This window comes from Procambarus clarkii, chromosome 29 (genome assembly GCF_040958095.1).
Source record: "Procambarus clarkii isolate CNS0578487 chromosome 29, FALCON_Pclarkii_2.0, whole genome shotgun sequence".
Lineage (NCBI taxonomy): Eukaryota > Metazoa > Arthropoda > Malacostraca > Decapoda > Cambaridae > Procambarus > Procambarus clarkii.
In genome coordinates, this window is record NC_091178.1 from 23925972 (window position 1) to 23953066 (window position 27095).

Consider the following 27095-nt stretch of genomic DNA (forward strand, 5'->3'; position numbering starts at 1 on the left):
ACAGACCTTCCTGGGAGAGTACCCTGAGCCAACGGTCTAGCAACAGATCTATGGGAGTAACAATCTTCTGGCTACAAACAATATATAATACACCCACTGAACTGCATTGCTGGGGTGCAGATATAATAACCCAGCTGGCGACCTTGTTAAGAAGAAGATAGAGAACAGGCGGGAAGAGAGTTCCTGCAACCTTTTTTGTCTGGCAGGCAAGACTCAGGGAGGTTATTGTTATAAGGTGAATCTTCCTTCACTCCTCCATGGGTCTAGGCTGGAACTGTTAACAGCAGTTTCCCAGTGTTTGACTGAAGGGCTTCCACGGTGAATCAGTGGCACCCCCCCCCTTTTTGTGGTGGAAGCAAAGACCTGCGGAGGTGGGCATTGTTGGTCCTCTCCTGTGTGACCAAGGAGACTCCGGTGAATCCCGGGAGTCAGAGGGGCTGAGTATTCGGCCTTTTGAGCCCCTAGCAGCTGAGTGTTAGCAGAGCCCCGGCCCACCCACCTCCACGTGACACAAGCCCTTTCAAGTAAGGTAAGACGAGTAAGCAGGCGATAAGTCACAATAACGTGGCTAATGTATTTTGACCAGACCACACACTAGAAGGTGATGGGACGACGACGTTTCGGTCCGTCCTGTACCATTCTCAAGTCGAAACGTCGTCGTCACTTCACCTTCTCGTGTGTGATCTGGTCAAAAAAGACCAGTAATTTTTTGTTCACATGACGAATTTAAGTTGTATGATTAAATAACGTGTTTTGCTTGGAATAATGCAGAGTCGGGCACTGATTTTGGATATTGCAACTTCAGTCCAATTTCAGAAATCTTAGTCATTTTATTGTCAATGAACTCCAGGTTACACCTCTGAGAAACTTTAAAGAAAGCACTGAATATTTAAATTTAAAGTGATGGTTTGAAAAGTAATGTAAAGAATACACATTTGAAACTTTTCGGTAAACACTGAACATAAATCCTCTCTCAGTCCTATGAATGCTAATGTCCCAAAAGGGCAATGCTCTATTTTGTTATTTCTCAATGGCAATTAAAATGATGCGACCAAAGTATTGAGTCGGTCAAATAACCCCATAGGAATAAGGTTTGTTCTTATTGTGTGAGTTTGAAATCAAACTTACCATGATGGAAGAGTATATATGGGCCAGTCATTTGAAGAGTTATACGCTACAGATCCCAACCAGCTAACTACATGCCTTGCTGGATTATTATTCATACTCCACATACCTCATACTCTATTAATACTTACTTCATTCCCTATAAATACTTACCTCATACTCCACTAGAAAGGGGTTGGACAGGTATTGTACAGATGAATTTCTTTCGTCGAAGATGAGGAAAGTCTTGAGCTCAGAGGTGATCCTGAAATGCATCTCACACTTCTGCTGGTCAAAGGGGTAAAGAGCCAGGTCGAAGTTACACTTGAACACCGTTCCGTATTTCCGTCTGATGGTCAGCGGGTTCACATTTCCAGTGTACACCTCGACTGGGGAGTTGTTGAACATGTATCAGCATTGTACTTTGATGTTTCAACATCTTGGTACAGAGTTACAGTTTAGCAATAATATTAAACAAATAATGATTTTATCACATGAACATTGTCGCTATAAATAAACATTGCAATTATTATATGCTTATTTATTAAAAAAAAAATTAGTTCTCATTCTGGACTTACCTTCGGCGGCTGCAGACTTGTCCATTGTAAAGTCTGGAGTGCTGCGATGGATGAACATTATAACGTCCTCGTCGATGTAGGTGCGTTGGATGTTGTCAGTGTTTATAAAGTTCACCTGAGGTATCCACAGCTTGCGAACAGTGTCAAAGTCCAGTTTGTTCAAGCTGTCGTTCACTTTCAGGTTCAGGTACCGCAATCTGTTATCCATCCAGGTCATGGCGATTTCATAAGCTATTTCCATGGTCATACCAATGGTGTTGACGGCTATAGACTCCATAGTTACGTTAAGAATAATAGGCAGACTTAGGTCCTCTTCTCCACTCAGTCTTGGAGGTAGATGTCGCTGATAGTTTAGAGGAAAGTCTATGAGTTGACAGTCAAGCTCGTCGCTGTTGTCGCGACAGTCGTACTTGAGGTCACAGCGGTGGTGGATGGGAATGCAGGTGGCGTCGTCACAGCTGAAGTGTTGAGGGGGGCAGGGAGACAAGGACAACCTCCGTAGTCCTCCAGGCTTCTGGTCACACACTTCTTGGTCCAGGCGCCACCATCGACGACCCATAGGAAAGTCTGGATGAGCTTCTTCCATTTGAGCAATAGTAATATTTTTAATGACATCTAACCAGGTCCACTGATTCCGAACTCTCTTAATATGATACTCACCATAGCCAATGAATATCAATTCACCAATATTCTTTTGGTAAGCAACAAAGTAAACATTCCTTAGCTCTTGTTGACAGGCACCAAGAAGGGAAAACCTCCGCTGCCTTGTAAACGTGCACACTGCACAGCGAATCTGCATATCACAGTTGATGTCAGCCACACCATAGCGGCTGAGTGAGGCGCAGTTCTCATACCGTAATCCGTTAGGCTCATAAGGTGCCCAAAATATTTTCTGAACGATTTTGCCATTGTATGACCTCCACACGTTCTCCTCAGCTTTATCTGTAATTGACATCCAGAAATTATAGTGACAGTTTTCCGACTCTGGGTAAGTGGCAGCGGAGACATTTTGAAGAACATATACATCGTCGATGGTGTCCGCCCAGGGCAGGTGCGTCCCGAGTGCCTCGCACAGGTATTGGGCTGTTTTCTCAGGCACTGAAGGAAACCAGAAATAACTCTTGTTGACATTTTGTCTGCAGAACTGTTCAGAGGGAAGGTGGTAGCTAGTGACGACCTTGAGGGTCCATCCTGCCGTCCAGGAGATGTAGCTGCCTTCTGGGTCGGTCTCACACTTCGCAAACGCTAAGATCTCGTCGTCAGTAAGTACTCGGTCCCAAACATTAACCTTGCAAGATGTCAGTAGAAATCTGATTAAACTCGGGATAAATTTATAAATACAATTTGTGTTATATATAATTTATTTAATTCAAATGAGATTGTTTTAACCGGATTAACTTTTTAAAGTCGGACGAACCAGAAATATGGATAAATTCATAAGCTAAAACAAAATATGGTAAGTGAGAATATCTGAGCACAGAACAGCACTTTTACAAAACCTATGTGATTTCATATATTCGGTAACTCTATATAACATGAAGTACTTTGTGCAGCTAAGATGCCTAGATATTGTGCAGTCTTTAAGCATTTGGAAAGTGACAAAATGATTGTATTTAAACTCTTCACTCAAGTACAGTGTATATGAAAATAAGTTTTATCACCGGACTCTGGATATCTTACCTGCTTCGTAGACGTGGTGGTGAGTGGACGTGTTTCTGTTGCTCTCTGCTACTGGATTTACTACAAAATGTGTACAGGCGGCTCTAAGGAGTTCACAACCTAGCAGTGGTATATACCATCTAACTACTGGAAGCTTTAACCTAGGTTTCAAAGTGGTGAGCAGTACGATTTGACCAGATATCCAGACTAAAAGTGACTTTGCTTTTGAATTAGTGCCTTGGGCATTGGGGAAATGGCCGCCTCTCCTTCCTTCACGCCCGGTCAGACACCTAAGGAGGTACCCAGGTGCTGGAATTTTAGCCCCTATTGCCCTGGTCCCTAAAGCCGATTTTCCCCTGTGCAACCTGGACATGGTGGAACTCGCCTGCTTTACTGATGCCTCAGTGTTTTAGTGATATCGGTGGTACCAATGCAGTGTTATATACAGTGTAGAGGACTATTAAGCGTATGTGTGTGTGCGGATAAAGTAGGTATCAACGTGGCACTCTCAGAGCACCTGCCACTTCAGCCGAAACCACAGTGCTAGCGACGTACTCACAGCATCGTTGTCAGCTGAACGTGTATACACCTACGTTTGCTTGTATGGTGTCTGAACTATTCATTTTGTTTCTGCATTATGATTAGTAACCACTGCTGTTCTGGGTCCGGGCCATAGCCTGAAGTGCTACTCTGTGGTAGAAGCTGACGTGTCTTATCACTTCATGTTGTGACTGGCAACTATGGCCACCTCCCTCCTGCCTGCTGGGGACACCCACAGTGACCCTTCCCATAATGCTTGAGACGCATTTGCGTCCACTTCGGTCACCACCCCGCATGACGCACAATATGGACAAGCACTCCATCCCATTACATCCATGTATGAGGAGGACACTAGTTCAAGTGATGATGCAGCCTCGGATGGTAATTATACTGTACACAAAAGCCGGAATACCCTACGGAAAGAGAAAAAGTTCAGGAAAGCCAAAAATGCTGTCAAGATGACCAATGTCACCCCCATTGGTCCTCGGTCCACCCCCAGGGGCCTCGTAGCCTGGTGGATAGCGCGCAGGACTCGTAATTCTGTGGCGCGGGTTCGATTCCCGCACGAGGCAGAAACAAATGGGCAAAGTTTCTTTCACCCTGAATGCCCCTGTTACCTAGCAGTAAATAGGTACCTGGGAGTTAGTCAGCTGTCACGGGCTGCTTCCTAGGGGTGGAGGCCTGGTCGAGGACCGGGCCGCGGGGACACTAAAGCCCCGAAATCATCTCAAGATAACCTCAAGATAACCCATAAAGGAGAGGGGTGACCACGACCTCCTCTAGCAGCTCGTAATAAATATGCCAGCCTGGTATTTCCATCTGAAGTTACCAGTGACCGAAGGTACTCGTGGATGAAATGTGATCTTCCTAGTGCTTTTGTTGACCCCATAGACCTCATAATCCCTGGACACGCCTCACCCTACATCTATGTAGCCAGGTCCGATGAAGTCACCATCTCGGCCCTACTCCAAGGTCAAGTGGGTGGCATCTCATTCAGTAACGCAGACACTCCTTGGGGCTACAGGAGATACAAAGAGTACCTTGTCACATTCTACGCTCATGACCTTGACATCTCCTATGCGAAAGAACTACTAGGTGTGTACAATGCAAGACGCATCAAGTCTGGAAGAAAGCCACTAAACAGGATTGTCTTTGTCTGGAAAAAGGAGGCGCCGCCACCCCAGTCATCACCGGTTCCTAGGTCCCTACCAACCAGCCAGTTCCATAACACACTGGGTGTCCTCAGCTGTCATGTGTTTTAAATGTCAACACATTGGTCATATAGCCAAGCACTGTCAATCTCCAGTCACCTGTGCCTTCCGTGCAGGCAATCATCCAACTAAAGAATGCCCCATTAAAGACCACGCCTTTGAGATCGATGAAATCACATCCTCAGCCTCCAAGCACAAGTGTTCCAGGTGCTTGCGGGAGGGTGTGACCGGCTTGCACAAGGACTGTGTCAAGCGTCACCCTCCCCACATCACAGTGGAACAACCCCCACCACCCCAGTCCACCCCTCCACCCGAGATGATTCCACCACTACACCAGCCCGCTCCGTCCCCCACCCGGGATGATACCACCACCTTTTCTGACACCAACAGACTGGCATCCTTCTCTCGCCTACCTGGAAAGCCTGACGCCAGCCTGCAGAGGGAGGTGTTAGAACTTCCAGCTCGCATGAGTAAAATTGAAATTATCATCTGTAAGCTTCAAGAAACACTCACACACATTGAAAAAGGTCTCAACAGCATTTATGCTAAGATCAACATGGACAACCTGAGACAGTGTTCAAGCGATCCTTTCGTCAGCCCGAGGAGTGAAGTGAACGTCCATGTATCTAGTGAAATGCCTTCCAGTGATGTATGTGTTGATACGTCTCAAGCAAATATTGACCCCTCCTCCTGTGCTGAAAGTACCGCTGTAGCGAGTGTAACATATGAAAACCTGTGTGTCTTAACTGTAATTAGCAAATGCGCTCAATAACTCATTACAAACAATACCTCTTGTACCTCTATGCATCTTGATGAACATGAAATGATTGTAAATGTTAGGAAAGATGGAGGCAAGCAACTGACCTTGTCACAGATGAAAGACCTCTTTGCCATTAATGACTCTGAACAATTGTCACTTGTACGCAATAGTCTACAACTTGTGAACCTTGTAAACACTTCCCTTCGTCAGGTTTATGAACACCATTACCCACGACCAACTCACTCTTAAATTTCTCACGAGGAATGTGAGAAGCGTGCGAAGGAGGTTCTTTGATCTAATGATGTACGCTGGTGCCAACGACATTGATGTACTGTGCCTGCAGAACCTTACACTGCAAATACAAAAAATAAAACGCCACCCAAACTCTCAGGTTATGTAGCTTTCTCAAATGTTGGTTCACATGATGTCGGTATCTTGACGTATGTTAAAAGTAATCTAGTATTTAAACATGTTAAAAACCACAAAAGTGACGACTCATATTACCAGCAGTTTCAGATTGCTACAACGACCGGCTTATTAACTTATTTAATGTATATGTAAGGTGCGATCAAATGGTGGAAGCTTCTCTTCTAAAAATCACCAGCAACTCTCAATCCATTGTCATGGGTAATTTTAATGCTAGGCACACAAGCCTGGATGACACCAAAACAAATTGGAATGGCAGGATCTTTGTGAAATACTTAAGAGACAATAACATGTCTGTATTCAACTTTGACTTCTCTAACGTCACACACCTCATGGTTGGCAGACTTGATTATGTCATTGGTCACGGTCTCATCGATAATGCTGTCGGAGGATCAATATTTCTCGAATTAGTTAGTGATCACTTTGCCATACTTAGTTCATACGCTATCAATAATGTCAAATCCCTAAGCTTTGAAAAAAATTATTAATATCCCTGAAAATTTTCACAAATTTCGCATTTCCGAATGGTATAACACTTACTGTTTTACTACGGTCAATGCATTATATGAGGACCTGGTCACTGAAGTAACCGCTTTTATGACAATATTCTAAAATCCACAAGACCCAAAACAGTGAGGAAGAGACAGAGGTGGTTCACTGACTCACGCCTTAAGCCTCTGCATGACTGAGTTCCATTCCTAGCTGAGCAGTATAAAACACATAAAAACAACTGACACCCTCAACATATTTCTTAAGGCCAGCCGGGAGTTTAGAGAGCTAAAGGAACAGGTGTATAACCAGCACTGGGAACAGTTTTTGCAAGACATTAATCATGCAACATCCTCATCCCAAATGTGGAACAAAATTAAAAAGATTTCTCATCCTAGCAGTCGTCAACTTGATCACCATTCACATGTAGACTAGACTAGACTATGCCGACATGCTGCTTAAAAAATATGCAAGCACTGCCAGTATAAGCTGCCTGCCCCTAGATGTACAACACCATCTGGCTAGTATCAAAATAAATCGTAACTTCAATATTGAAATTACCTGTAGCCAGATAGGGCCTGATGATAACCATGGCATAACCCCTTTGAAATTAAAAATGCACTCAAGAAAGGTAAGGCTTCCTCTCCTGGAGAGGATGGCATCACATACAATACCATGAGAGTACTTGCTGAGCTGCCAAATAACCCTTTGCTGGAATTGTTTAATCAAAGTCTAAGGCAGGGTGTCTTACCTGACCGCAAGTCCTACACTGTTCAATGTTCTGATGCAGACATTAACAATTGATATTCCCACACTACCTGACGAAGCCGTCATCTGTTATGCCGACGACATATGCACTGTTGCAAACACCCAGACTAGACTGCAAGCTCTACTTGATTCACACGCTGCTAAAAGCATTGAATGTGGTCTTGTTATCTCTATAACTAAATCCAGAGTTCTCCATCCCCAAGAGAAAACTCATGTCCCTATAACTTTCAAGGTCAACAATCAGAACATTAAAACGTGTAGACAGCACAAATACCTTGGAGTTGGTATTACAGTGACATTGTAAACGATCTACACCGTAGGTTAAAAGAAAGACTAAAACCACTGAAAACACTTACCGGTAAGAATATTGGTATCAATATCAAATATGCTAGACTATTCTATATGATCACACACAGAGATCACACTAACGTGATCACACGTGTTTATTGACCTAACGTGTTTATTCTATATGATGTTTGTTAAATCTCTCGTTGATTATAATGCTTTGCACATAATTAATTTTCCCTCCTCTGTGTTGGACAGACTTGAAGTAGTACAGAATGAAGCCATGAGGATAATTCTTGGTGCTCCAAGATGCACAAGAATCATCAACATGAGGGAAGAACTGAAGCTTCCAACCATACTAGAGAGAATCATGCAAGTCAACACAACCTTTTGCCTTAAAGTCATGAGAGACCCTACATCTCCTGCATTGCTCAGAGACAAATTATTTAGTGCTGTTAACACCCTATTGACTAGTGCCGACATACCAACTCTCTCCTTTTATGATAAATGGCTGAGAAAAAATGCCTACAATCTCATTAAGCTCAACATTCCTTTTAAGTGCAATCTACCTGTCTCTGATATTCCTCTTTATCTCTTTATTTATTTATATTTATTTATATTCCCCACCATTCAAGTATCATACACACCTGTCACCAAGAAAGATAATGAAAATCTTGCTCTTCTCAAAGCTGTCACACTTGAAACAATTGCCTCCTCCATCGAAAATTTAAGATCTCACAAGCACTGTGTCTACACCGACGGATCAGTCCAATCTTCTACTAGACGGACTGCAGCAGCATGTAGGTTTTATAGAAATAATATTTGCACAAAGACTGTCAGTATCAGGTTAAACAACTGGCTGACCTCCACACAAGCAGAACTAGCAGCATTGTACCTAGCTACCAGTACATTAAAAAACATTGGAGGGGGAATAATATTTTGTGATACCAAGTCTGATCTTCAAGCAATCGAAAACTTCTCCTGGAAGATCGACAGCAAGAACCTCATACTACCAATTATAAATGACCTAATTGCTGCACAGAGTAAAGGGTCTCGAATCTTCTTTGTATGGATACCTTCACACATAAATATAACCCATCATAATGAGACAGATATTGCAGTCAAATAAGCGTTCAACAAAGATGAAGCTGAATTAGATCTAGGTATCCCCATCTCTACAGGCAAAACTATATTGGTCCAAACACTCAGGTCTGAGAAAAGAAATTACTGACTCCCAACGACCTGAAAGCACTAGTACAAAAAGCTATGATTTGTTCATATCTGATATCTATGGGGAGCACAAAACGTCCACCAGACTGTGCGACACAATGGTTGTGTCAAATGCCACAGGTAAGGTGACGGATCTCCCAATCCTGAGCACTCTAGGTGCAAACCCTGTGAGCGGCATGATCTCCCCACACTACATCACCGAATGTCCAGTAATTAGACCTTTCAGTCCAGTTGGGATGAGATACCTAGACCTTTGCAATTACTTTATTCACTCTCGTATTCTTGATGATATCCTCACAGTGCACCCAAAATTTGTCAGTGCAGGCTACTAAACATATTGCCCTGTATGACTAACCATCCTACGAGATGGGGACTTTTATTATCACTGCTACCTTATTCACTCTTGTGCTCATGATATACTCATAACGAACCCAGAGTCTGTCAGTGCAGACTACTTATCAAATGCCTCTGTATGACTAACCATCCTGTGTGATGCTTTTTTTTTTAGCATCACGTAGCTAGCTTTTTGACACACTGTACTCCCCCTTCATATAGTCTAGGGTAGCTGCACAAATGCAGATGTGCTTACTATATTAAAAAAAAACTGGTGATGGTCCGCCAGGTTCGTACTTCAGCCATCTTTAGTTTCGAGAGATGTTTTCTCTTAGTATTGTAATCAGTAAGTGAAACAAATGTTCAGTTGAATTGCAGTCGCATGATTGACTCTGCCAGTCAAGAACATTTCACTTGGGTTATGAATCCATAATACTAGATTCTAACATCTATCATGATAAACATGTATGTTCATTATTTTTTCCTCAGTTATTTAAAATTAACTATTATATCCATTTCTTTTCCAGTACAAATATTTGAATTAAATGTAGCATGATGTAGTGCGCCTGTATGAGATATTTTAGTTATTGCTATTGCATGTTAATTCATGTGGGGAAGAGACCGTGTCGTCTCATAGGGGGATGACCATGTTTGGGATGTTCCAGTAATCCGTGCAGTGTATCAACCTAGCGTCACTAATTCACCCCTGTAAATATTCCAGTTTCTTGTATGTACATATTTCTTTAATGACACCTTAGCAGTGTTTTATACATATTAGTATAGTTATAATTACGTTCTTAATTATTACTCTCAGATAGCTGAGTATCTAGAGATTTTATTTTGTTCTTGGTTGGTAACCTGTAGACACCCTGCCGTGCATGCTCTAGCACGCCAGTCACGTGGGTGAAACTGATTGGGGAGGACAGGATATGAGTTAAGTCTTTGGTACCTGTTTACTGTTCAGAAATATAGCTAATTGCCTCGTTAGACCATTATGTTCATACCCATCTATTCATTTAAGTTTTAAAATAGTGATCAGTGCTTATATATAATTATATTGTGTTATTTCAATCTGGTGCAATAATATTTCTGACTATCTGTATTTCCTTTATATGTTTGTATGTTTCTTTGTTACCCTTATTAAAGTATATTGCTTTGATGATTAAGCAGTTGATTTATTTACCCGAGACATTTGTAGTAGGCAAGGCCGCATTATTATATATTTTACTACTGCAACAGCAGAGGAACCATATCAAGATGTCAAGAGTCATAACAAAATGAGGGCCTATGTCAATGAGAATTAATACCCATAATTCAATGTACTAAATAGTGGTACGTGTCATAATTTGTTAATGCCTTCCTAGGTACTGTGTTTAGCTAATGTTACCCAACCAAGCCTGTGCACCATTTCTCTGTTCATTCTGAGCTGCTTGTGGAAGTTTTCTCAACACTTCACGATTAAGGTAAGTGTACAGCTTGTGCCAGGTGCCAAACAACTCTTCAGTGTTGTTGTAATTGCTAGTTGTGCTAATTAAGCTGACAATGGAGGAACAAATTGCTGTGTTGGTGGAGCAAACAAATTTTGGTGAAATTAAAGACTTGAAGAAGTCTGGGTTGTTGTACATGGCTGAGAAATTAAATCTGACTGTTTCCAAGAGAATGTTAAAGGCTCAGTTAGTAAGAGTCATTGTCACATCCTTGGTGGAGGAGAAGAAACTTGACGAGGAGTGGTTAGAGGAATTAGAAGAAGAGTCAAGTGACCAGGTGACAATTCTAAAGTTAGAGATGGAATCAAACCTAGAGATGGAAAAGCAGAGAAACAGAGATTAGAGATGCAGAACCTCCAGAAACAACTTGAGTTGGAAACAGCAGCAGATGCTGGTGGCTAAAAACCATAAAAAACAATTGGAGCTTGAAGCTCATAGTAAACAACAAGTGAAACTAGAAGCACTGAACAGAAGGATTGAGGCTTAACTGCAACTAAAGGAAGTTAGGCTCCCTTACCTTGAGGTTACCTTACCTTGAGGTGCTTCCGGGGCTTAGCGTTCCCGCGGCCCGGTCGTCGACCAGGCCTCCGGGTTGCCGGACTGATCAAGCAGGCTGTTGGACGCGGCTGCTCGCAGCCTGACGTATGAGTCACAGCCTGGTTGATCAGGTATTCTTTGGAGGTGCTTATCCAGTTCTCTCTTGAACACTGTGAGGGGTCGGCCAGTTATGCCCCTTAGGTGTAGTGGAAGCGTGTTGAACAGTCTCGCGCCTCTGATGTTGATAAGAGTTCTCTCTCAGAGTACCTGTTGCACCTCTGCTTTTCAACGGGGGTATTCTGCACATCCTGCCATGTCTTCTGGTCTCATGTGATGTTATTTCTGTGTGCAGGTTTGGGACCAGCCCCTCTAATATTTTCCACGTGTAAATTATTATGTACCTCTCCCGCCTGCGCTCAAGGGAGTACAGTTTTAGGCTCTTTAGTCGGTCAACAATTGGAAATTCAACCGAGTATAGCAACAAATAATAACAGACTAGAGGAACAGAGAATTGCAGCAAGGCTTAGTAACACTAGTAATCATACAGACTGTACTGATAACTCTTTAAAGTTTAGGAAAAATGTAGATTTACCTCAATTCAATGAGGAGGACCCAGAAATATTCTTTTTGCATTTCCAGAAGTTAGCAGTCAGTATGAATTGGCCTGTGGATCAGTGGGTTGCCATCAAGCTAAGACAATTTAAAGGGAAAGCCCAGGAAGTTTTTGCATCTCTTCCTGCCGATAATTCTTTTGACTTTAACTTTGTTCAACAGAGCATCTTAAATGCATACCAGCAGATCTCAGAGACCAATAGACAGAAATTTAGAGGTATAAAGAGAGTACATGATCAGACCATTTCTGATTTTCCAAGAGTTAAAATTAACTTTTACCCATCTATCAAAATTAATAATTTTCATAAATGGGTAAAAGCACTTTCAATTACAGATTTTGAGACTTTGAGAAACCTCATAGTGACAGAGGAGATTTTAGGCTGTTTTCCAGAGAAATTAGCATTGTTTATAGCTGAACATAAACAGACCAATGATATTATGAAGCTAGCTAAGCTAGCAGACGAACATATGAATTACTCACTAAGATGCCTTTTCGAGACCCAATCAAATTCTCATAATTCTAAGAGTAATTATCATGTTCCTAAATCTCATGCTTTCCAGACCAGACCAGCTAACCCACCTACTTACTTGAACTCTTCTCCTGTAAAGCCAAAGTTTGAGAAAAAGCAGAAGGGGTTGTCACCCCCAAATAATGTAGTGTCTAAGCATGCAGTTGGTTTGGTTGTTTCGACCACTGGCTGATATTGTACGCATTACAAGAGAAGAGGTCATGTGGTTAATTCCAGTTTTACCTTGCTTCCTGAGTTGAGACCTACTGGTCTGATTATGAGACAGGGGTTGCAAGCAACTAATTCTAATGTTGTTCCAGTCAAGCCCAATTGGATGACTGAGTTTAGTCCTTATATCTATGCTGGTGTAGTACTTTGTACCAGTGGAAACTGGAAGCCAGTGCAGTTATTTTGGGACACCGGTGTTTCCCAATCTCAATTTTTTTACCGCGCTCTTGCTGATGTTAGCACAAAAGACACTGGTGAAGTAGTATTATTGCAGGGTAATGGAGGTAATGTCTAGCGTGTACTCGTAGTTAAAATTAACCTGAAGTTAACTATGTCATGGTAAAATCTCTAGGAAGAGATTCGGCCTGCTCCATCATCACCTATTCTACCCATATCATGTCTATATATTCAAGTACTGCAGCCACAAGAACAACAACAACTACTTCCAGACGTCTAGACAGTACCTCACGTCTCCCCATACACCACTGCCCGTCACCCCACCTCGCACCTGGGTCTCCCCATACACCACTGCCCGTCACCCCACCTCGCACCTGGGTCTCCCCATACACCACTGCCCGTCACCCCACCTCGCACCTGGGTCTCCCCATACACCACTGCCCGTCACCCCACCTCGCACCTGGGTCTCCCCATACACCACTGCCCGTCACCCCACCTCGCACCTGGGTCTCCCCATACACCACTGCCCGTCACCCCACCTCGCACCTGGGTCTCCCCATACACCACTGCCCGTCACCCCACCTCGCACCTGGGTCTCCCCATACACCACTGCCCGTCACCCCACCTCGCACCTGGGTCTCCCCATACACCACTGCCCGTCACCCCACCTCGCACCTGGGTCGCTCCAAGCTCACGCCATCCAAAACAAGCCATTTAAAGTGCCGGTTAATAGTTAAAGAAGGAACCAGCGCCATCTGGACGGCCGTCGCCGTGTATATATAGGGCTACCTAGCCCATTAAGATTCAGATTACTCTTGAGTGCTCTGGTGAGTAGACCTGTTGACATATCCTGGTGTGGTAACAGAGTTATTAAGTTTGGCTCACAGTATTCCCGCACAATATATTATTTTGCACCTTAACGTAAAGTAAATTTGATTGTTCATCTTGTTTGTTTTGCACACTTTGTATTAGAGCCAAGCCTTGATATGATTTTATGTTTTGTAATTTGTTTAAAGTAAAGTATTTTTAAATGTTTTTTCCCTCTGTCTTATCCTACAGTATCTCACCGTGAAGACAACTTGCAGTTTAACTTTTTTCCAATTTTTACTATTTTTTTGCTTTTGTGTGACTGGCATTCCATCTGCCTAGAGAGACTGCAATACCACCTATTTTTCTCGTCACAACTATTACACCAGGTTGGTGCACTGTAGCAGTTAGTGAGCAGTTCCCCATTCCTGGGATTGATGTTATTGTTGGCAATAATTTTGACAAGTGTCCAGTTATTGGGACAGAGTCCCTTATCATGTTTACTAACCATTGTTGTGTGCAGGCTCAACCAGATGAAGATGATGGTGTCATGTATCTAGCCTGTTTTGTGACCAGATCCATGGGGTAAGGAGGGTGAGGTAAATATTGTGACTACAAAGGTGGATATTTTCGAGGCCAGGACCGTTTCAGACAGGGAGTTGGAGGTGGACCTTGAGGATACATTCGAATCTAGCTCACACGGATGGCGAGAGTGAGGCTGGTGCCAAAACCCCAATTTATTCTGACCAAGAAGATGGTCTGGAAGAGGTGTCCCAGGTACCAGTTCCTTGCCCGCTCGCTCAGACTCCAGAGTCCCAGACCTGGAGTGAGTTGCAGAGTACTGATCCCAGTCTAGCTGAATGTTATGCAGAAGCAGCTGATACTATTGATAACTTGGATGAGAGCACGGGTTGTTACTTTGATGATCGACGTCTGATGAGACGATGGAGACCACCAGGTCTCCCCACCCTTATCAGATGATTGTGAGTCTAGGACCCAGCTTGTTGTACCCAGTGAATATAGTGAGCGGGTATTACAAGCTGCCCATGATGACCTTATGGGAGGTCACTAAGGTATTTCCAATATGTATCATAAAATATGTAAATTTTTCTATTGGCCAAAACTCAAAGGATGTGATCAGATATTGTCACAACTGTGTGGTATGTAAACCTAACCAAACTCTTTCACGAACACCTTTACAATCTATTGCGGTGCTAGAGGAGCCAGGAGAAAAACACATGTGGTGTTGGATTATGTCGGACCCTTACCCCTAACTAAATCTGGTAATATGTTTATGTTTACCATCCTCTGTATAATTACCCGGTTTCTGGAAGCCCTTATGCCTTGCATAATATTAGGGCTTCTACACTCATAAAGCACTTGGAACGATTTTTTTAATTTTTGACATGCCACGTATCATTCAAACAGATAATGGGAGCAATTTTTGTTCCAAAACCTTTCAAACTTTTTATAGTTCTTTTGGAATTCAACATAACTTCCCTAGTCCTTACCATCCTCAGTGTCAAGGAGGAATTGAGCGGTTCCATCATACTTTAAAACAGATGTTAAAAACAACTGGGGAAGATTCACCTAGACATTGGGATGACAATTTACCATTTGTACTATTTGCTGCCAGGGACGGGTAGCACACTGCCCTAAGCTGCTCTCCATTTGATCTTGTATTTGGACATCAGGTGAGGGGACCCTTAAAAATGTTGCAGGAGAAAATGTTGGGAGATGTAAGAGCTAGGCAGAGGGAAAGATACTTGAAGGATGTGGAGAACAAGTTGTCTCGAACGAAGGAGTTGGCATTACAACATCTGGGCGAGGCACAACAGGAAATGAAGGAGCGACATGATAAGCGGTTCAAGGCCAAACTCAGAGTTTTTGACTCTGGTGATTTAGTAATGGTCTTGAAGCCTCGTATGGGAACTTCTATGTCACACAAATTTGAAGGACCTTATCGAGTGGTAAAACGTCTTGGTGAACTTACCTATAAAGTCTGTAACCCCAAACATAACCGTCAGTCAATGATTGTGCATGTGAATCGTTTGTAGGCTTATTGTGGGCCAAGTATTGTGGGTTGTGTCAATGAGGAGGTAAACCCTGAGGAGACAATTGTTGTAGTGGAAGATGGTAATCCTCTGTAGCGAGTACAAACGGTATACTCACTACAGTCTTTCATTATCTTAATGGCATAACTAATTAGCACTAACTACACAAGCTATAATCCCATCCCTATTTACAGGTAACATTCTTTCCATCCTGGTTGGAGGAAGCTGAGGTGTAGTCACCGAATATAAACAAGCGAATAACACATAGTACAATTTCAACAATGAGTCAGATAACTGCAGTACAGACGATTTGGATTTACCTCACCTCTTCAACCTCAAGAATGTAACACTCGGCATGTAAAGTTCTAACCGACCCTAGACGCTACAGCTTCGACACAGAGCAGACAGCAGACTATGACCGCATCGAGCTACAACTCTCTCGCTCCCCGAGGTCAGACACTCACAATTTCCCATCGAGCCGCCACGCTCTCCAGCATAGAGCCCCACGACTCCGGCCTCACTCAGCTCTCTGCTCTGCTCCAAGTTCCGTCTGAACGTCTACGACAATGCCACCAACCGACTACTGTAATCATGACTACTAAATAAATATGAAACTCACTAAACACTGTGTATCTAATCAACAACATAACATAATCGTACGTTACACTTCCTTTATCTAATTCTAGTTCGGGGAAGAAGTGTTGAGTCATTTGCAGGATGAGCAGAGAGCAGAGTTCGAGGACATTTTGAAGACGTTTTCCAACTTGTTTGGGGAGGTCCCCACTCAGACACCTCTCATTACTCATGATGTTCAACTGTCAGAGGCAACTCCAATTCGACTACACCCTTATCAAGTGACTCCCGAGAAACGACGTATCATCCAGGAGGAAGATGATTATCTTCTTCACCATGGTTTCATTCGACCCAGCCAGAGCTCTTGGAATTCACCGTGTTTATTGGTACCAAAACCAGAAGGAAAATGGCGATTAGTGGTGGATTACAGGAAGTTAAACAAGGTAACTGTAGTTGATGTATTCCCACTACCTTTGTTAGAAGAATGCATTGATCAGATTGGTCATGCTAAATATGTATCAAAATTAGACTTATCTAAGGGGTATCACCAGATACCACTTACTAACTTTGCTAGGGAAGTGACAGCTTTTATCACCCCTGATGGAGTATTTGAATTTAATGTGATGCCGTTTGGACTGAGAAATGCCCCAGCAATTTTTCAAAAGTTGATGAATTCTTCGCTAAAGCATGTGCCAGACTGAGGAGCATACTTTGATAATATTGTGATTTTTAGTAAGTGTTGGGAAGACCATATTTCTAGTTTGAAACAATTATTTGCAGTGTTACAACATGCTAATTTAACTGTAAATGTAAATAAATGTAGCTTGGCTAAGGGAACGATAATGTACTTGGGACATGAGGTCGGACAATGCAAGATAAGATCTAGGCAATCGTGGATTACCCAGTTCTAACGAGCAAGAAATCTGTGCAGAGGATTATTGGGGTGTGTGTATATTATAGAAGGTATTGTAAGAATTTTTCAATTTTGGCTACACCTATAACTAAACTTCTTTGAATACAGACAAAGTTTAAGTGGACACAGGAGTGTCAAAACTCTTTTTCAAAAGTTGAAAGGAATTCTCTCAACGTCACCTGTATTAGCCAGTCCACAATTTGACAAGCCATTTATAATGCACATCATGACGCTTCGGATCTAGGAGCAGGTGCGGTTCTTTTCCAAGTAGAACCAAATGACTTAGAGCGCCCTGTATACCATTTTTCTCGTAAATTTGATAAGGCACAGATAAATTATTCTGTGGTAGAGAAGGAAGCTTTTTGTTTGATTTTGTCTGTTAAGAAGTTTGAAACATACCTGTCAGGTAATCAAGTTGTCATATGCACAAATTATAATCCTCTAACATTCATTAATTCCATGAAATGTAAGAACCAAATAATTCTTTGGTGGTCCTTGATTTTCCAAGAGTTCAACATAATAATTAGACATATACCTAAAAGGCAAAATGTCATTGCTGATGCCTTATCCAGAGGATTTCCCATTGTAGTGCCATAATGTGAATTGTTCTGTATAGTAGGATATCTTTACCTTTTGGTTATTTTATATGTTTAAATTAATTGATTGTTTGATACATTCATGTGTTGTTGTTGGAGTACTCAGTACTGTACTCTCCTGTAGTAAAAAAAAAAAATTAAACTTCAGTTAATTTAATTTTTCTTTAAGGACGGGGAGGGATGTTATGAATCCATAATACTTGATTCTAACATCTATCATGATAAACATGTATGTCCTTTAATCATTCCTTAGTTATTTTAAATTAACCATTATATCCATTTGTTTTGCAGTACATATGTTTGAGTTAAATGTAGCATGATGTAGTGCGCCTGTATGAGATATTTTAGTTATTGCTATTGCATGTTAATTCATGTGGGGAAGAGACCGTGTCGTCTCATAGGGGGATGACCATGTTTGGGATGTTCCAGTAATCCGTGCAGTGTATCAACCTAGCGTCACTAATTCACCCCTGTAAATATTCCAGTTTCTTGTATGTACATATTTCTTTAATGACACCTTAGCAGTGTTTTATACATATTAGTATAGTTATAATTACGTTCTTAATTATTACTCTCAGATAGCTGAGTATCTAGAGATTTTATTTTGTTCTTGGTTGGTAACCTGTAGACACCCTGCCGTGCATGCTCTAGCACGCCAGTCACGTGGGTGAAACTGATTGGGGAAGACATGATATGAGTTAAGTCTTTGGTACCTGTTTATTGTTCAGAAACATAGCTAATTGCCTGGTTAGATCATTATTTGCATACCCATCTATTCATTTAAGTTTTAAAATAGTGATCAGTGCTTATTTATAATTATATTGTGTTATTTCATTCTGGTGCAATAATATTTCTGGCTACCTGTATTTCATTTATGTTTGTATGTTTCTTTGTTACCCTTATTAAAGTATATTGCTCTGATGATTAAGCAGTTGATTTATTTACCCGAGACATTTGTAGTAGGCAAGGCCGCATTATTATATATTTTATTACTGCAACAGCAAAGGAACCATATCAAGATGTCAAGAGTCATAACACTTGCAGGCCTAGAAGAAACTTTATTAATTTATCAGTATGTTTGGGTCATCATCCTGCTACAGGATGAATTTACGGTTAATGTTTGTGGCATTTGAGTGAATCTTGGTAGATACGATGTTTCTGTATACTTCAGAACCCATCTAGCTGCTGCTTTCATTAGTCACATAACCAATAAAGACTAGTGAGCCAGTTTCAGTAGCAGCAATACATGATTAACACAATACTACCTCCACAATGTTTCAAAGATGAGTGAATTGCTTTGGATCATGAACAGTTCCTTCTACATACCTCTTTTCCTTCTCTCTGGTACAGGTTAAACACTGTTTCATCTGTCCCTACGACTGTTCTTAAGGGCAACATGCTCTTTGTTTTGAACAAAATGTTAAATGGCGTGCTGACCTATATGATCAGTAAGTTAGCAATGGTTTCCATCTTGTGATGGATCTACTGAGGCGATGCTGGTGAAGTCTTCTCCGTATGGTAGTCCTTTATATATCTATATGTAGGGTGTTCATTATCTGTTCTACGGTTGAAATAGACTTTCTTCACTATTCTTCACAATTTTTTCTTCTCAGTCGTCAGTGTACCAAATCATGTGCCGTGGCTGAGCTCACCAGTGCATTCTTGCTTTTGATCAATGTACCAAATAGTCGAGTTTGACATTTAAAGTTTTATCAATGTCTATGATTTTTTTGTAAGTTACAGCCTTATGATGACCTGAGTTATTGGCAATGACACGTCTTTGTTACTCAAGATGAGATACAAAAGTAACAAATCGAAATGAAAATGCATCACTAAGAGTCAATTAAACATTTGTTACCCTTCCAGTCTAAGAACTAACAATGCAGCTGCATTAGACTTGCCAAGAAATAGCTGAGAAGTCACGTATTTAGTTAGTTTAATCATCTGCAATGAGCAGAACATTCTTAAAAGAGGATTTAATTCTCCCACACTTCTCCATATATTATGGACAGTAAATACCTTCATAATACAGCTGAAAATTAGCACTGTAACATAACAGGTATTTTAAAACCACTTCCAATGCAGAGTTCAAGAGTTTTGAGTTTTAACAAAATATCAAAGTGTCTGTTCAAATACTTGTGGACTGCATTATAACAAGAAATTTTGCAGAACTTAAGAAATTTTTCAAACACAATTGCAAAGAGCTGTCAGAACTAATTATATATATGGCGATCACAAACAGCTAGGCTTATTGAATACAAATTTAATCTAGATCTTCAAGCTTCTGTCTCACCTCACCTGCTGTAGTCTCCATGCTGCTTACTCTCTCACTCACAGGTGTCTGGTTTTTAATCTCTAAGAGGTGTTCTAGTTCTAGTCTAAGCACTTACCGGAAGTTATGATTCTATTCCTGATGTATGTCCTTATCATTTTCTGTCAGGCCCCTCTGAACACATCAGATTAAATATCGTTCACAGACCATTTTGATGTCAATATTTTTCATATAATTTCTTGTGTCGGGGGAAAGGCAGCCGGTGTATATGCATGTTAGTCTTATGTCGAGGTCTCTCCCAAGGTCGAATTACTAACCCCATCCCAGGATGCAATCTCCCAACAAGCTGAATAACTCCTGGGTACCTATTTACTGTTTGGTGAACAGGTTCATTAGGTGATAGGAAACCACCACAACCCTCTCTGCCGCGCTCGGGATACGAACCCGGAATTCGAGATTGTGAGTCAGGAATAAGCCCGACTGTACTACCTGAATCCCATTTGTCTTTATAATCAAACAACTTGTCGCCCACTCTCTCTGGTTTCAAATCTAATTAATCACTGTTAGTCTGAATTAGGTTAGCCCTCCATTTTGGGTCCGTTTTCTTTATTTTCTCCTGTCCATAACGTATGCTTTCCTACTGTTTTTGCACAACATACTTCTCTTGCTTAAAGTTTTTGTTTAAAATTTAACTATACTCTTAATAATTAATATTTTATGTTTTTCAACCCCTTCCATTTCCAGTTTCCTCCGGCTTCATCCCATTTTACCAATTGATGTACCCAGCAAAAACAAAACGTTTGCCTAACGTTATTCATTGGTCGTAGGAAGGTAACACGATAACTAATTTATATGAAGATCATTTATCATATATAAATAAATAAATAAATAAAATAAATAAATAAATAAATTATTTATTTATTTAATTAATAAGACGTATTTTAAACGTTACACATACGTTAATTTCAGTCTACCATGTCCTATATCTTTTTAGGAATCATACAAATTACAGTTTATGAATTTAATGCAACTATTTTAAATCATGTTTAATTATTTAGTTCGTGTCTGTTTGATTTTTGTGTGTTTGTGTTTTTGTGTTTTCTTGTGTTTTCTTGTGTGTTATTTTGCTTGTGTGTTTGTTTTGTGTGTGTGAGCTTCTTTGTTATGTTGTTTGTGTTTGTATGTACTCACCTAGTTGTACACACCTAGTTGTGTTTTTTTTTTTGGGGGGGGGGTTGAACTATGGCTGTTTGGTCCCGACTCCCAACTCTCAATCAACTGGTGTATAGATTCTTGAGCCTATTGGTTTCTATCAAATCTACATGTGAAACTGTGTATGGAGTTTGCCTCCACCACATCACTGCCTAATGCATTCCATTTGTTAACTACTCAGATACTGAAAACATTCTTTCTAATGTCTCCGTGGCTCATTTGGGTACTAAGTTTACACCTGTGTCCCCTTGTTCGTGTTCCACCCATGTTAAATAGTTTGACTTTGTCCACCCTGTCAATTCCTTTAAAAAAAATTTCCTTGAGAATTTTGTAGGTGGTTATCATGTCTCCCTTTACTCTTCTGTCTTCCAGGGAAGTGAGGTTTAGCTACCGCAGCCTTTCCTCGTAGCTCATACCTTTCAGTTCTGGGACTAGTCTAGTGCCATACCTCTGAATCTTCTCTAACTTTTTTCTTGTGTTTAACTAGGAATGGACTCCAAGCTGGAGCTGCATACTCCAGGATTGGTTTGACATATGTGGTATACAAGGTCCTGAACGATTCCTTACACAAGTTTCTGAAGGCAGTTCTTATGTTGGCTAATCTAGCATATGCCGCTGATGATATCCTTTTGATGTGGGCTTCTGGGGATAGGTTAGGTGTGATATCAACCCCCCAGATATTTCTCTCTATTTGACTCTTGGAGGATATCACCTCCCAGATGGTAATTTGTGTTCAGCCTTCTGCTCCCGTCTCCTAATTTTATTGCTTTACATTTTCCTGAGTTGAGCCTTAGTAGCCATTTTCTAGACCATTCCTGCAGTTTGTCCAGGTCGTCCTGCAGTCTCTGTCTATCTTCATCTGTCTTGATTCTTCTCATAATTTTTGCATAATCAGTAAACATTGAGAGGGATGAGTCTATCTCCTCTTGAAGATCGTTTACATATATGCGAAACAGGATGGGTCCAAGTACAGAGCCTTGTGGGACTATGCTGGTGACATCTCCCCACTCTGATGTTTTCCCCTTCACAGTTACTCGCTGTATCCTGTTGCTTAGATACTCCTTTATCGACTGGAGCTTTTTACTTTTTACTCCTGCCTGTAGCTCCAACTTTTGTAACTGCCTTTTATTGTGAACTATGTCAAAGACTTTCTGACAGTCCAAGAAAATGCAATCCATCCACCCTTTTCTTTCTTGCCTAATTTTTATTGCTTGTTCATAGAATTCTATTAAGTCTGTCAGGCACGATTTACCATCTCTAAACCCATGCTGGCGGTGTGTTACAAAGCTATTTCCCTCCAGATGTTCTACGAGCCTTTTCCTCACGATCATCTCCATCACCTTGCACTGAATACAAGTTAGCGAAACTGGCCTGTAGTTCAGTGCTTCTTGCCTGTCACCCTTTTTTGTATATTGGGACTACATTAGCTGTCTTGCAGCTTTCTGGAAGGTCTCCTGTTTCAAGTGACCTATTATACACCATAGAGAGTGGCACACTTAGTGCTTCTGCACCTTCTTTTAGTATCCACGGTGAGATTCTGTCAGGCCCAACACCCTTTGTCACATTCAGCTTAAACAGATTCCCTTTGACCTCTTCACTAAAACTGGTGAACTGGTGAGCGAAAATTCCTCCAAGGTTGCTTGGTTTGCCGCCTCCTCATTTAGTGCATGGACTTCTTCTTGTTCCATTGTGAAGACCTGGAATCTCTTGTTAAGTTCTTCACACACCTCCTTGTCATTCTCTGTGTATCTGTTCTTCCCTTTTCTCAGTTATATCACTTGTTCTTTCACTGCTATTTTCCTTGTGATGTGGCTGTGGAGCAGTTTTGGTTGGGTCTTGGCTCTACTTGCCATGTCATTTTCAGTCTCTCTATTTCTCTCCTCACTCTGAGGTACTCATTCCTTGCCCTCTGGTGTCTCTCCTTGCTCTCTGGTGTTCTGTTATTCCTGTAGCTCTCCATGTTTTTGTACTCAATTGCTTCGCTACCTTTCATTCCTGAATAAATCATGGATTCTTCTGTTACTTTTTATTTTTCTCCTTTTGGGCCGGGATAAACCTGTGTGAAGCTTCCTGGCACTTCTGGGTGACGTAGTCAATCATATCCTGAACAGTCTTTTCTCTGAGCTCCGTTTCCCATGGTATTCCCATTAAGAAGTTCCTCATCTCGTCATATTTTCCTCTACGGCAATTTAGCCTTTTCCCTTCCGATCCCTTCCTTGGATAGATTATCCCTACCTCCACCAGATACTCAATTGTCAACACATTGTGGTCACTCGCTCGTATGGAGGCTTCAAATTAGACTTTCTCTATTTATGACTCAATGAAGGTGAATATCAGGTCAAGTCTAGCTGGTTCATCATTGTCTCTCATTCTTGTGGGTCCCTTGACATATTGGCTCAGAAAGTTTCTTGTTGCCACTTCCAAGAGTTTAGCTCTCCATGTATCTTCACCTCCATTGGGTTCCCCAGTCTCCCAGTCTTTATTTCCATGCTTGAAGTCCCCTATGATTAAGAGTCTGGATACATTCCTGCAGGCAACTGAAGCGGCTCTCTATTATATTAATGGTTGTCATGTTGTTAAAACCGAACTCCTGTCTCGGTCTTCCGTCATTTAGTCGGGGGGGGGGGGGTTGTAAATGACTGCCACTGTTATCTTAGGGCAACCCATTTTCATCGTTCCTGTTATGTAGTTTCCGAATCCTTCACAACCAGGAATTTCCATCTTTTCAAAACTCCAGTCCTTCCTTATCAGCAGGGCCACTCCTCCTCCTCCTCCTCCTCCTCCTCCTCTCCATTCCCCGTCTTTCCTTACCATATTGTAGTCCTGTGGAAACACTGTGTTTATTATGACATTATGACGTCTGACAGTTTTGTTTCTCTAAGTCCTATTACGTCTGAGTTTTCTTCCTGCGCCCTTTACGCCAGTTCATTCGTTTTATTAGTAATCCCATCGATGTTTGAGTACATTTCCTTGAATCTTACTTTCCTGTATCCATTTTCACACACACCCCTCACCACTGGTGTAGGAAGCCGTTCCATGGGCAGGGCAACTTGGGTAGGCTACTCATGTGGTGTGGTTACCAGGGATTTGGGAGAGGTGGGGTGGGGGATGGAAGGCTTAGATCTTGTCTGGACCTGCTCGGGTAGGAAGAAGTCCAGGGGGAGCTCAGGATGAGGGGCTCGTCCTTTTGTGGTGTAGTTAACAGGGGTTTGGGGAGGGGGTAGAGTGTGCGGGGGGAGCAGGTTTAGATCTTGTTTGGGCCTGCTTGAGGCAGGAAGAAGACCAGGGGATGGGGAGGCAGGAAGGACTTGGGGTACGGAGGAGGGAGGATTTGGGTTATATAGTGGACACTGTAAGGGGGACGGGAGGGTTTGTGCTTGGGGTGGGGAGGCTCCGATGGGGTGGTGAGTTGGGGTGTTGCAGTCCTCTCTGGTGTTCCTGAATTGCTGGATTAGGGTTCCCACTCTCCTCTGGGATTGTCGGGATGGAGGGTGAGGTTTCCTGGCTCCCTTCCCACAACCTGCGCCTTTTCCTTGCATCTGCTGCCTGTATTATCTCGTCCCTGGTCATGTCCCTCTGAAAGAATACTTCTCTGTATTTCCTTACATTTTTCAGTTTGCTCTTCTTTACTAGGATGTCCTCTTTGATGGCCTCCTTCCTGATTACTACCTTGATCAATCACTTTTTGTCTTTATTGAACTGGACAATCCGAAAAAGCGTTTCAATGCCCCTTCCATTTGTATCTCCTTCAGTATTCCCGACACTGCAGCTTTGTCCTTGTGTTTGTGTTTGTTTGTGTTTGTGTGTGTTTTGTACTCACCTAGTTATGCTTGCGAGAGTTGAGCTTCATCTTTTTGGTCGGGGGGACCAAACCTGTCAATCAACTGGTGTACAGGTTCCTGAGCCTATTGAGCTCTATCATATCTACATTTGAAACTATGTATAGAGTCAGCCTCCACCACATCACTGCCAAATGCATTCCAATTGTTAACAGCTCTGCTACTGAACAAATTCTTTCCAATGTCTTTGAGGGTCATTTGGGTACTCAGTTCCACCCGTGTTCCCTTGTTCGTGTTCCACCCATGCTAAATATTTTGTCTTTGTCCACTCTGTCAAGTCTTCTGAGAATTTTGTAAGTGATGATCATGGTTTCCCTTACTATTCTGTCTTACAGGGACGTGAGGTTTAATTCCCGAAAGCTTTCTTGGTAACTCATACTTCTCAGTTTTGAGACTAGTCAGGTATCTGGTAGCTTACCTCTTAATCTTCTCTAGCTTTGTCTTGAGTGTTAACTAGGTATGGACTCCAGGCTGGAGCTGCATACTCCAGGATTGGTCTGACGTATGTGGTATACAAGGTTCTGAATGATTCCTTACGCAAGTTCTAAAGGTTGCTCGCATGTTGGCCAGTCTGGTAGACGCTGCTGATGACTTCCATCTGAAGTGGCCCTCTGGGTACAGGTTCTGTGTCATATCAACCCCCAGATCTTTCTCCCTTCTTGACTCTTCAAGGATTTCACCTCCCAGATGGTACCTGGGTGAGGTCCTTTCTGGGCCTGCTTGATACCTGCTTGATGGGGTTCTGGAACTTCTACTCCCCAAGCCCGGCCCGAGGCCAGACTTGACTCGTGAGAGTTTGGTCCACCAGGCTGTTGCTTGGAACGGCCCGCAGGCCCTCATACCCACCACAGCCCCGTTGGTCCGGGACTTTTTTTTAGAAAACAGTCTAGTTTTCTCTTGAAGATGTCCACGGTTGTTTCGGCAATGTTTCTTATAGTCGCTGGGAGGACGTTGAACAACTGCAGACCTCTGATATTTATACAGTGTTCTCTGATTGTGCCTATGGTACCTCTGCTCTTCACTGGTTCTGTTCTGCATTTTCTTCCATATCGTTCACTCCAGTATGTTGTTATTTTACTCTGTAGATTTTTTAAATGCCCCCCCCCCCCCCAGTATTTTTCATGTGTATATTATTTGGTATCTCTCTCGTCTCCTTTCTAGTGAGAGATCTTTCTAGGGCGAGATCTTACGTGGTTGAAGTCAGTAGTTAGTATCTGAATGAGGTCCTGCCAGAGTGAAGTCTGTATATGGGTGAGGGTTCTCCCTGGTTGGGATCCTACCTGGGCGAGGTCCTACGTGGGCGAGGTTTGTACCTGGGTGAGGTACTGACTGGGTGAGGTCCTACATGGGCGCGGTCTGTACCTGGATGAAGTCTTCTTCTTGATGGTAGGTGCAGTTTGCATGAAGGGTTTGTCCTCCCGATGACTGCACCAGTACACATGTTGGGAGAGGCGTTTATGTTGAGGATGATAAGAGTTCCAAAGGTGCTTGTTGCGTTGTGCTGCAGATAGAGGAGCGGCGACTGAAACAGAGGTGTATGTTAGAGGAAGACTTGCCGAAACGTAGGGAGGTGTGTTGTGTTTATGGCGTCAGCTGATCCTTGGTGTTGCGACGAGTCATTTGTTTTCTGTGTTTAGCTGTTGATGCTGCCAGGTATAAATGTGGCGCGGGTCAGATGTGACCCAATATACTGGTCGACTGGAGATACTTAGCCAGTGCTTTGACTATTTGGTATTTTTCCTGTAACGAGTGGTCACCTCCTCCAAATATATGTTAGATGGTAAAGGGTATTTTAAGTGCGAAAAATACTTATTTGAAATTTATTCTGAAACTATGATGTTGGAAGCAGTGAAGGAGATACTGTTCGATTGTTTCAGGAACCTGACAGTGGATGCA